This window comes from Mobula birostris, chromosome 2 (assembly GCF_030028105.1).
Source record: "Mobula birostris isolate sMobBir1 chromosome 2, sMobBir1.hap1, whole genome shotgun sequence".
Taxonomy (NCBI): Eukaryota; Metazoa; Chordata; class Chondrichthyes; order Myliobatiformes; family Myliobatidae; genus Mobula; species Mobula birostris.
In genome coordinates this window covers 40,814,541-40,828,174 of record NC_092371.1, presented here as the reverse complement: position 1 = coordinate 40,828,174, position 13,634 = coordinate 40,814,541, and the positions used below count along the sequence as shown (strand labels likewise).

Sequence of the window (13,634 nt, the reverse complement as noted above, 5' to 3'; positions counted from 1 at the left end):
GTTGAAAGTTTAAGTTTGTCACAAACAACTCTGACCTTTTGGAAATATTATACTGCTGTAGCAGGAAGCTGAGGTTAGTTATAAGCCTCTTGGACCCTAGAAAGTGAATATTAATCACAATGGTGACCTCAAATAGTTAAAAATTTTTGAAACACTCAGCAGATCACGCAATATCTGTAGAAGGTGAAATAACTAATGTTTCAGGTGGAAACCCCTTTGTCAGAACTGGGAAGGAACTTTGTTCTAAAATGTTAACTCTGCTTTTCATTCTACAGATGCTGCCTGGCTTTCTGTGTGTTTCCAGCATTTCTGTCTTAATTTATATTTCCATTTTTCACTTACTAATAACCTCAAGTCTCATCAAACTTCAGAACAAAGTGAATAATCTTAGCAATTACAACATACATCCACTGACACCTTCTTGTCTGTTCATTGAACCATGGAATTACTCTAGAACAGAGGATACCATTCAGCTTATCATGACTATCCTGACTTGCTATTATCAATTTTATCAGATCCATTCACTATTCTGTCCCAACAACCTTCTTAAAAACTTTTTCTTGAGTGTCTACTCAATCCACTTTTAGATTACTAATTGATTCTGTTGCCATCACTCATACAGGCAGTGAGTTCCAATCACAATCACTCTCCTTACGAAGATCCTTCTCACATCCTTTGTTGATCTTTAAATCTATGTCCCTAAAACCATCGTTTGAAGGAACAGCTTCTCTATACTTACCCTTTTCAAACTTGTTAGGATCTTGTACATCTTTAACAAACGTTCTTTTCCACTTTTCTTCCACTAAAAGAACTACCTCATCCTAATATTATCCTCAAGAAGGCAACATCCATCATTGGGAACCCTCACTATCCAGGGTATGCTCTCTTCTCATTATTGCCATCAAGGAGAAGGTACAGAGTCTGTTTTAGGAATAGCTTCTTCCCATCCACCATGAAATTTCTGAACAGTCTATGTAACCATTGACACTATCTCATTATTTTGCTCCGTTTTTGAACTATTTATTTATTTTTAATATAATCCTTACAGTAACAGTAATTTTTAAAATGTATTTCACTGTACAAATGCCACAATGTAACAAATTATATGACATATGACAGAGATAATAAGCCTGATTCTAATTCTGAACATTATCACTAAGATTCCTTATTCCTGTAATCATTTGATTAACTTTCTTCTGCATTCTCTCAAGGAATTTTGTACCTTTTCTCATTTGTATGTATCCTTTTGCAGACTTCTTTACATGCTAATTGCTTATTTTCTTTCAACCAGCCACTGTACATCAGCAATTTTACTTATGTTATATTCATTCCCATTAATTTTTTCAGCACATGCTCCTTACTAATGTTATTTCTTAATTCCTTAAATCCATTTGGTTCTTCACTATTTATGGTAATGTCTGATTTCTGCTGTGAATTAAATTCAATGTTATCTATTACATGTTTAATCACTCTTGTCTTATATAGTAAAAGAATCTCAGGGTTGTATGTGGTGATACATATGTACTCTGAAAATAAATTTTACTTTGAACATTTGAACTTTGAAAATTGCTCTCAGATATACCTCACCACAAGCAGTATGGAAATAAATAGAGTATCATTGATCAATAAAATTAATGTTTTCAATGTATGTTTTGATTTCTGCAAATAAGGGCCAATATTTTAATTTGTTCTGTCAGCCGCTGGTATAGTGTCATCAGCACCGGACTTTGAGGCAAATGATCCTGAGTTCAAATTCGGCTAGCACCTCGTATGCTTTCCATCTATGCTGGGTTGAGCATTGAGCTAGCAACTCGGTCGTAAAAAACATTCAGAGGCTATGGAAACAGCAAAACTGCCACCCGATGCACCATATGCCGTAAAAAGGAACAACAACAACATTCTGATTTGTTATTCTATGTTAGCTGACTTTTAGACAGCCCTAGCAATACTGTACTAAATTTTAACACCAGGAGTTTAGGTACATTCCAGGTGGTTAAATTTGATTGGAAATATTTCTGGTAATCAAACTTTAACTGAACAGACCTGAGACATTCAGATTTGCCTGCTCATTTCTTCTCAAAGAATCATACAGACACAGCAAATTGCCGCACAGAAACAGCCTGTTGAAACCACCCAAATTCCCGAAATATAATCTGTAGCTTGTCCTCCATCTTCCTTCAACAACTTAAAATCTGAAAGATTTATGAACCTGCTTCAATAACCAATCTCTTATTATTTTTTCTAATCAACTGCTTAGTGCCTCAAAAGCTGGAACTTATTCCATATTTGTCTTAACTTTATTTTATTCACTGCACATACACTGTAGATATTGCTGGAAAGGTTTGATGATTTAGCTAGTTACAGGATATACACAATATTGCGCCAGGATTCTTTGCTTATCGTGAGGAAAAAAATCTTATTATTGGAAGAACCCAACGGACGGATCAGCGTCTCTGAAAGGAAATAGATATTTGGCATTTTGGGTTGAGGTCCTTCGCCTGGACCAGATGAAGGGTGTCGGCCTGAAATGTTATCTGTCTTTTCCCTCCATAGATATTACTCCACATGCTGAGTTCCTCCACCAACTTTTTTGTGCTTCAAATTCCAGTATCTGCAGTTCATGTCTCCACTGTATTGCCCTGAACTTTTTAGGGTTGGTGAGCTATTTTTGATACAACCCAGTGGATTTCTAGGCCATTATAGAATATGACTAAATGTTCAGGCAGCATCTCTAGGAAGAGGTACAGTCGACGTTTCAGACCGAGACCCTTCGTCAGGACTAACTGAAGAAAGAGCTAGTAAGAGATTAAAAGTGGGAGGGGGAGGGTGAGATCCAAAATGATAGGAGAAGACAGGAGGGGGAGGGATGGAGCCAAGAGCTGGACAGGTGATTGGCAAAAGGAGTATGAGAGGATCATGGGACAGGAGGTCCAGGGAGAAGGAAAAGGGGGAGGGGGGGAAAAGCTCAGAGGATGGGCAAGGGGTATAGTCAGAGGGACAGAGGGAGAAAAAAGGAGAGTGAGAGAAAGAATGTGTATATATAAATAACGGATGGGGTACGAGGGAGAGGTGGGGCATTAGCGGAAGTTAGAGAAGTCAACGTTCATGCCATCAGGTTGGGGGCTACCCAGACGGAATATAAGGTGTTGTTCCTCCAACCTGAGTGTGGCTTCATCTGTCTGCCAGAGAAAGCAGGATTCCGCATCCCATTCCCATTTTGACATGTCTTTCCACGGCCTCCTCTACTGTAAAGATGAAGCCACACTCAAGTTGGAGGAACAACACCTTATATTCCATCTGGGTAGCCCCCAACCTGATGGCATGAACATTGCCTTCTCTAACTTCCGCTAATGCCCCACCTCCCCCTCGTACCCCATCCGTTATTTATATACACACATTCTTTCTCTCACTCTCCTTTTTATCCCTCTGTCCCTCTGACTATACCCCTTGCCCATCCTCTGGGCTTTCCCCCTCCTCCCCCTTTTCCTTCTCCCTGGGCCTCCTGTCCCATGATCCTCTCATACCCCTTTTGCCAATCACCTGTCCAGCTCTTGACTCCATCCCTCCCCCTCCTGTCTTCTCCTATCATTTTGGATCTCCCCCTCCCCCTCCCACTTTTAATCTCTTACTAGCTCTTTCTTCAATTAGTCCTGATGAAGGGTCTCGGCCTGAAACGTCGACTATTCCTCTTCCCGGAGATGCTGCCTGGCCTGCTGCGTTCACCAACAACTTTGATGTGTGTTGCTTGAATTTCCAGCATCTGCAGAATTCCTCATATTTGCGTGACTAAATATTCAATCATTTTGAAAGGAAAATGAGGTGGGATTCAGACCAGATGCGGAAAAGATGGTTTATTCTCTTTCCTAAAGGACTTCAGCAAAATAATTGGGTAAAGATGAAAGTCTTCCTCACCACTTTTGTTAGTGCCAGCTTTTAGTTTACTGTGTTTTAAAGTTAAATTTCGATTCTCAAACGGCCATTGTGAGATTAAAACAATATTTGCTTTATAACCAGAAGCCATTTAAATTAACAACTATGTGAAAGGCAAATTAAATGATCTGAAGTTGCAATATGTTGCAATTTTTCAAACCAATACAGATGAGAAGGGCATGTAGCCTAGTGTTTAAGGCATTGGACTAGCGACCTTTTTTTAACATTTAAGAATAAATTGGACAGATACATGGATGGGAGGTGTATGGAGGGATATGGTCCGTGTGCAGATCAGTGAGCTAGGCAGAAAATGGTTCCGCACAGCCAAGAAGGGCCAAAAGGCCTGTTTCTGTGCTGTACTTTTTCTATGGTTCTATGGTTTTTCTATGTGGCCTAGTGGTTAAGGCATTGGACTAGCGACCTGAAGGTTGTGAGTTCGAGCTTCAGTCGAGGCAACGTGTTGTGTCCTTGAGCAAGGCACTTAATCACACATTGCTCTGCGACGACACTGGTGCCAAGCTGTATGGGTCCTAATGCCCTTCCCTTGGACGACATTGGTGTCATGGAGAGGGGAGACTTGCAGCATGGGCAACTGCTGGTCTTCCATACAACCTTGCCCAGGCCTGCGCCCTGGAGAGTGAAGACTTTGCAGGCGCAGATCCATGGTCTCGCAAGACTAACGGATGCCTTAAAACAGATGAGAAGTCAGTCATTTTATGGATTTGATTTGAATTTGGTTATTAGAGTGAATATCAAAGAAATGTTAGCAAGGAGTTATTGAAGTTCAGGGACTGACTTGCTACACAAGGGACTTGTTTGGGGAAGAAGAACTAGGTCAACTGTGAAACATAAAAGGTCCAATTACAAAGAAAAAAATTAAATGTTGTACCTGTTTTCCATTGGAGAGAAAATGAATTAGAGGAACATCATCCAGATTTTAATGATATGAGGAAGTACTGCAGTTCTTTTCAATTGAGCCAACAAGAACTGAGACAGGAGACATGTTTGGAATCAATAAGGCTTAATTAATGCTAATGTACATAGCCTAGAAGTTCAAACTCTGCCCTTGCAACCAGTTACTGAAGAAGGTAACAGAGAGGTAAGTTCCCAATAAAGACAGGATAAATACAGGCTGGTAACCCCAAACTCCAAAAAAAGACTGAGAATCTGATTCAACTGTACATGAAGGAACTTCTTCCCTCAGATTTTCACTCATCAATGAAAATCAATGTTTCTGGCATCAGCTATCATGTTTTTGTTCACTCTGGGGCGCACAGTGGAATCACTGTCAATATATGCAGCTGAAGATACCAATCTAGAAATAGTTTTGCCAATCAAGGCTCATCAGGTGGAATCTCTAGTAGAATTCATACGTACCCTAGGAATGTCCACACACCACTTTATTAGTAGCACGAGAATAAGCAGAATTGTCGCCACAAGCTTTCCATATATTTTATTTGTACGTTAGGGTAAAATGAGCAGAGGAAAAGAAGATTTGTGCTTTGATCATTTTCTGCACCATCACTAAAAGAATATCTCTGCTTAGTTTCATTCTGAAGTTAAGCTTTGGTTAACTTTGTTTATTGGAAAACAGTGAGAAAAATCTGATTGGTTGAGTGACGAGCATGAAAAAAAAATTCACCAGAGTTGTGTACAATTGTGTACAGTGGTAAATTAAAGATATCCATATGGCCAATCACATTCACACATCCATTGACAAAGCACCATCAAATTAATCCCACTTCATGATCTTTCTCCTTAGCCTCAGTCTTTTCCCGAGATCTACATATTGTATACAAATAGCATTATAAAGTTGTCACGCGTTAAAGCTTATAGCTTCACTAATGTGCTTTAATTGCAAAGTTCAACGTTAGTTAATTGTATATTTACAGCTATTGACTCCATCTGAATGTGCAAACTTTAATTACACCATTGTACACATTTTCCAAAACCTTTTATCTCTAAGTCTTTCTTACAGCATTACAGTATTCCATCAAACAAACTATTGGCTTTTATCGTCCAAACTTCTAATTAAAATGGTAGCAACATTAGTTGATTCCAGACAATAATTGCACATTAGTTGAAATTATATATAGTTAGAAAATAGTACAGCAGAGGAGGCGGCATTCAGGTCAGCGACTCTGTACTGATTCTTCAAATCATCTAATTCTAGTCCCTGGCTCTTTGGCCATACTTGACAATTTGTCGTCCTTCAAGCAATTTTCCTAATCTTCTTTGAAGGCCACTCCTTACACATGTGTTAAAAAGATGTTGCTTGTTTTTTGCCCCAACCATTTTGTGGAGACTCAGTCATTGGAAACAATTTTCTCTTCATGCACTTCTGTCAGACATGGTTCCAGCCTTCTTGCTTCTGAATTCTAAGGATGTGGTCTCAAGCCCCGCTCCAGAGAGCTGAGCACAGAAACTGAAGGGATTAACTTTCGGATGAAATAACAAACCAGGACCCACTCGATTTCTGCTCAAACCAGAGAAAGTTAATTCACTCATGGATCTTTTACTGAAGAAGCATAGGGAATTATTCTTTGTCCTATTCAGCTACTATTTGTCCCTAGTGAATATTATCAAAATACTTTATCTTCTATTTGTATAAGCTTGCTGTCCACAGGTTGCCTGTGAAATTTCCACTATTACAATCTCAACAACAATTCATAAACATCTCATTGTCTCTGATTATGATTGACTTCTTTGTGCTACGAACATTCTGCAATTGTAAAACATGCTACATAAATCCAAGCCACTTCTTTCTGTCAAACCTCCTCTGATGCCTTCTCTCTTCTAAGATGAATATCCCCTCCTTTTCCAGTTGGCTTTAAACCGGAAACATTGTGATAAATCTTTTTTTTTATCACTTCTAGTACCCACTCAAAAGCTTTTAACTCTTTCCTAATATACTGTTTCTAGAGTTGAACATAGTACTACAGTTAGCTCAGTGTAGGTGTTGCCTTAGTAATGCAAAAACATTATGCAAATAATTTGCAAAAAAAGCCACATTTATTTTTATCTGCTACTGTTGTATTCTGTTCCTCCCCAGGCAACCAGATCATGTGAAAAAAAGAACAAATGTGCAATACATTCAGACTGAGTTTAAACATTAGATGCTGTATTTCTCTTGAATAATTACATTGCTGAATATCTTGGCATAATAGATCTCGTGTGGAAGTTGAGATAAAAACATCAATGTCCTTTGAATTCTTAAAACCAATATCTGAGTAACGTCAGTACTGTAGTTTGCAATTATTAAAAATAAAATATGATTAGGATTTAATTTAAAGGTCTAACAATCAACCAACCATTTGGCAGCAACTCAATGCATAAAAGCATGCAAACGCTGTCAAGAGGTTCAGATCAAATATCAGAATGGGGAAGAAATGTGATCTTAGTGATTTCGACCATGGAATGATTTTTGACGCCAGGCAGAATGGTTTGAGTACCTCAGAAACTGCTGAGCTTGTGGGATTTTCATGCACAACTGTGCCTAGAGTCTACAAAGAATGTTGCAAAAAAAAAGATTTAGTGGAAGTTTTGAGGAAGAAAATGCCTTGTTGTTGAGGAGGTCAGAGGAGAATGGCCAGACTGGTTCAAGCTGACAGGAAGGTGACAGTAACTCAAATTACCATGCGTTACAACGGTGGTGTGCAGAAGAGCATCTCCGAACGCACAACACATCAAATTTGAAATTGATGGACTATGGCAGCAGAAGACCACACTGGTTTCCAAGATGTACCACACTGGTTTCCTGTACCTAATAAACTAGCTGCTGAGTGTAATTCTTATTCAGCATTCAAAAATGCTCTTTTTTTTTGCTTTTAATCGCATATTAGCTAAAGAAGTCTATGAATTAATCCTGCTTCTTCAATTGCTAAATCCTCCTACAAATCATAGAACATCTTGGAAGTTCATTAAATCATTTAAATTAATTTTTTTTTGCAAAGTTCTTCCACTTATATGGCACATCTCCTGTAATGACACCCGGGTGTTTTGTTAGAGAGATGAGGCATGAAGGTGGAGCTGGGATAGTTCACAGGAGTTTGGGGAGAAACAGGTGCAACAAAAGAAATGACTTCATAAGAAGTATTACCCAGTGGGATATAATGACGTGGTCACATGAATTCCAAGAGAACTCCTTTATTGATAAGGTCTGTCTATGGCTTTTGGATATAAATGTATATGCATATGCAGAGTTTGAAACCATTCTTGTTTTTGTCTTTACATTACTCAACAGTATAGCCATAATATTGCTATTTGACAAACCAAAACAATCTGTCTTGTAAGATGCAACCTTGAATACTTCATCAGAGCAATGAAACTGAAATAGTCAAAGTTATGCCAAAGCAAAACGTCCTTTCTAAAGTATCGATGGATTTGAGCAAAGTGACAGTACTGAGGTGTGACTCATCATCATTGTTAATATTTTCTAGTTAATATTGACAAGGAACTATAAATTAGTACATTTCTAATTTATTTTCATGATACTTTGCTGAAAATAAACTTTGGACAGAGTGAAACACATTACCAATTATTTATCTTCTATTCTCAATCTTCAATAACCCCTATATGGAACTAAATTTCCAACCTCATTGCCTCATACCCTTCTGAATTGCCTGAGGCTGGACAATGCCAATGACTAAAGTATCTAGAGACCCTGATTCATAGCAGTCAAAACACAACAATGCCCTCCCTTAGATCTCAAAGGATCCTGTCATTCCGATTTTCACAATGGAGGCCCAATCCCCAAAATTCCACCCCCAACCTATCATTGCAAACACCTTGATTCTGATTATTGACCTGTTCTTCAGACATCTAACCTGTTCCTATACAGAAATCATAGATCCAACACTCTCAGACCTCAATCAGGATTATTATTACCATTCTCCTTTCCTCTCACCTGAACAGCCTTAATCTTGGACATCAAATTTTCATGAAAGGCAAAGTGTATTGTGACGGGTACTCCTAATGCTTACAGCATCAGACTAAAATGGTCATCGATGCTCTATGCAATGATAAGATAATATGGTGTAACAATACTGACAGGCTATTCCATTCAAGATTCAAGATTGTTTAATGTTGTTTCTTGTTCTCAAGTGTAAAGAAGAATGAAATAATTGTTACTCTGATTGATCTGATGCAGCACAAAAAAAAAGATAAAGAACACAATAATAATAAAGCACAATAAATATAAATAGATAAGATAGCTTATATACATAGGTTGATTGTATGTCCATAAAGTAACATGAGGTTTATACAGGTGAATGATGGTAAATAGCAAAGTAATGGTGCAGTTAGTGGATGGAGGTTTTGATCAGCCTTACTTCTTGGGGAAAGTAACTGTTTTTTTCGGTCCGGTGGTCCTGGCGTGAATGTTATGTAGCCTCCTCCCTGATGACAGTGGACAGACAGTCCGTGAGCAAGGTGGCTGGGATCCATCATGATGTTACTGGCCCTTTTCTGGCACCTTTTTTTATGTCTGTCCCTGATGGCAGGAAGGCTGGTGCTGGTGATGCTTTGGGCAGTTTTGACCACCCACTGTAGAGCCTTCCTGTCTGCTGCTGTGCAGTGTCCATACCAAGCTTGTCAGGATGCTCTCCACTGTGCATCCGTAGAATGACGTGAGTGTGCATGTGCGAAGTCCAGCTCTCTTCCGCCTCTTCAGAAAGCGGGGGTGTTGATGAGCTTCCCTGACTGTGTGTGTGATATGCACTCCCAAGAGTATGAACCTGCTTGCAGTTTCCACTGCTGTGCCAGTGACGGAAAGAGGGGTGTGAGCAGTGCTTTCATGCTTTATCACAGAATAGCAATGAAGTTAAATGGCACAGAAGCATTAAAGATTAATAGATTGGATTAGATTCTTTTGATGCAATGTGTCGCTATGATCTGGCATGCAATGCCTGTAAGGATGATGACACAAAATCCATAAAGGAAATTTGAAAAGTAATCAGATAAAAAGCTATGGGAAGTGAGCAGGTAGGTGGAGATAATTGGATAGCTTTTTTTATAAAGTAGGCACAGTCAATATGGGCCAACCTGGCTTCTGTTGAATTGCTTGATCTTACATCAGCAAAGTTCAGATTATCAGCATTGTTTACCCTTGGGTCTCAACCATCTTCTATTTAAAACAACTGCAGATCATTAGCAGCCTTTTTAAATTATATTTCTTAAAACAGTGAGTGATTTATAGCTGGCTATTTAAACGGGCCTGCGTGTAGGGGTTTCTGTCACACTCCTCTGTCCTTCATGGCCTATTATTTATGAGAATCTGGTGTATGTGGTTTCCGTAACATAAACTTGACGTTGGTGGTAATATTCACACAGCTTCAAAGAAGCTGTTCTCCAATGATATGTGTCTATAAATGCCCTATGAACAAATTAGATTTGTGGGAAAACATGAACTCAACAGTAACTATTTGGCTCCACCTTAGGTGCTGAAACAAAAATAACTTCCTCTCTTTTTTGATGAAACCTAAAGGTAATAGTTCCTAGCTTCTCATCTGACTTTTCTGTGAAACAAGTTATTCTTTCAGTGAAGTTTGTTAGCGAAAGGCTATTGTAAAGTGAAAGAAAATAAGGCTTTTGCAGCATGACTTGCTCTGAATATTAGTAAGCCAAGCTCAGAGTAATGAAAATATGCTTTTTAAATGGCCTTATGTGGATTATGAGGCAGCCAGATTATACTTACAGTAAATCACCTGTAATGGTACATAAATTTACTCCAGGGATTACTCCCTATATGTATACCTGTAACCCTGCCAGACACCACCAAGTGGAAGGCAGTTGCTTTGCTCAGGAAAGAAAGAAAATGTTTGGGGATTGACTGTTAGGGGGTCTGCCTGCCATACTCCCCAGCAAATGGTTCCAGAGGAGTTATAGTGGAGTTTTGGGCAGAGGTCATAACAGGCATGGACAGCAAGATCCAAACAAAAGAAAGGGGGAGAAAAGGACTTACAAAATCTGCATGTCATATAAAAAGTACGCTTTTCTTCAGTTTGTTTTGCTGGCGACATCAAGTGTCCTAGTTCCCAAGTTAGATAATTTTAAACAATTCATTGTCAACTAATCCAAGCATGAGGAAAGGTGAAGTAATTTTATTTTCACTTCCATGAACTGGAAAATGTGAAAGGAGTCATTTTAACTGGGGTCTACATTGTTCCATCTCAGGTTCCTGCTGTTCATTTGCTGTAATTATAACTCCAGCAGGAAAATATGTGGAAAAATGATAGCGTCAAATTTGGGCCAATTCTGTACCTGGGAAGCGCTTTAGGATGTTAAGAACACTGCAAAAATACAAATACTTTGCAGTATTTTGTTACGAAAAATGTATTTAATTCTTATAACATATGGCTATTTGTTATAATGGTATATTGTTTTGCCAAATTATCAACACAAGCAAAGCTTTGTCATACTTGTCCTTTGCTGATTTTTCTTCCATTGATTGCTCTTAATGACAGAAAATAGCAAAACAAAAATCAGAAGGTCGTTATTTATTATTTAAGATTTATTGCTTATCAACTTTCTTTACATTATATGTTTCTACATTCACGCATTCTTCTGTCCTGAATGCCACTAGTCTTGTTCCTCACCCCTTCACTGACAACTTCCTGTTTCACACGTGATCATACCACCTCTTCCCCTGACCACAGCACTTCACAAATGCAAGTCTGGGCACACGCCACCTTCATTTTATCAGGAAATGTGATAATTCTGTTGTCACCCATTTTCATTGCTCAGAGTGAAGAGTTTTGGAAGTAATTCTACAATAATCCTCCTACATATTGAATATTTGTTTTTTTAAAAAAGACTTCAGGTGGTAATTATGATAATATTGTTTTCAGCCCCTTAGAACCAGTTGCTGGTTTGTTGAAGATAACACATGCCTTGTGTTTGCAGAAGGCTGTGACTTCAGGCCCGAACCAAAAATTAGAGGAAGACGTGACAAGATAAAAAAAAAACCACAGATCACAGTTCAAGCATGTAAACCTAGCTCATGTGTAGCCCACAAGCAAAAAAGGAACCAGAGGGCAACCAATTGCTATACAAAACTTGGTATTAGCAGGGCCATGGAAACAACAGAACATTCTGCTAATGGATGAAGATTATTGTTCAGGGGCTAAAACCAATGGTCTGTTATTCCTGTCAGGTAGTACACAATGCAACAGGCTGTCACTGCTTATGACTCACTCTGACGAGTGCTGCTGATGTTCTTCTCTGTGGCCCAGTCAGCGGTGTGCGTGGCAACCCTTTATTATGTGTTTGTCATTTAAGTATGTGTGAAGTGCACTTGGAATAAAAGGTCATGTGATCACTGGACAACCCCCTGTTGTGTCATATTCACCTCTGGTTTGGAACTTGCATGATGGGCCGCCAAAAGATGAAGGTGTGAGGACCATACAGTGCATTCATCAGCAGCAGAGGTTGATAGTGTGGTGAAGGTGGCATATGGGAAACCTGTCTTCACTGGCGGAGGAGAGAGTATAATAACAGGAAGATTTTGATACGACTTTATAAAATATTATCTAGTGCACAGCTGGAACACTGTGCAGGAAAGATGTGATTGTATCGGAACAGATGCAGAGAAGATTCACCAGGATGTGGCTGGGGAAGGCATATTTCATTGGACAGGCTGTGTTTGTTTTCCTTGAATCTGAAGAGGCTGATGGGGTACCAGACAGATATATACAAATTTCTGGGAAGTATAGATAGGGTAGATAGTAAGAAACTGTGGCAGACGCATATAAGACCAAAGGGATAAGTTTAAAATGAGGAGTAAAAAATTTAGAGGGTCTTGAAGTAATCTAACCCACAGAATGTTTGCAATCTGGAAAACACTGCCAAAGAAGGTGTTGGAGGCAGATATTCTCACAACATGTAAGCAGCATCCAAAAAAGCAATTGAATCACCGAGGCATTGTGGTCTGCTGGCCAAGTGCTGGTAAAGGGGATTAGTACAAAGTACTTGAGAGTTGACATGGACTTAGTGAACTGAAGCCCTGTTCCTCTGCTGTTTGACCCTATGAAAATTTTGCTTACCACCAAGCAAAATGCAGTAACGCCTACTTTCAAGTAAGTTCAAGTCGCTCCAGAAATTCTCCTGGGCATTTTTCATGTTAGGCGTATCAAACTTAGATCATTGTTAGCAATGGTCAATTGGATCTTCACAGTGTAATGCTGCACCGTGATCCTATTAAGGTAGCCCCACACTGAACTGTTAACATTCAATATCGCTGCCATCCTGACCTACCTACTATGATTCCTCCAAAACAAGGGTTTCTAACCTTTATTATGCCATGGGTGCTGTCTGACATTAAGCAAGGGGTCTGTGGGTACCCCTGCAGCTAAACTGTTGACTAGAATAGTCCTGAACCTTGTTTCCCAAGCCACCAATCTTCCTCAAAACCTCCAATCAGTGCAGACTCTGGGTCCCCACACACAACCACCTTCCGAGCCACAGCTTAACAATCAATGTTGAAAACACGTTTATTAATAATTATTCCCAGTTCTTACATCCAGATGAAATAATTATTCTGAGCTTCTCTTCTCCGTGGGTGCTGTCTGATCAACATTTTATGTTTCTGTAGCTTAAAATGACCCTTCATCTTTCAGCCAAATTACCCCTGAGCCACAAAAACAAGAGATAATATAAACAGTGGCCAATGTCTGCTTCAATCAAAATTCTGTTTAATTTGAAGTGAA

The 13,634-nt window shown here is 39.1% G+C and overlaps 1 protein-coding gene across 3 annotated transcripts in view; it reads right to left on the bottom strand.

Moving 5' to 3' along the window:
• The window catches only part of nfatc2a (nuclear factor of activated T cells 2a), a 147,340-nt gene that overhangs the window by 118,731 nt on the left and 14,975 nt on the right, over window positions 1-13,634 (bottom strand). The gene's annotated exons all lie outside the window — the stretch shown is intronic.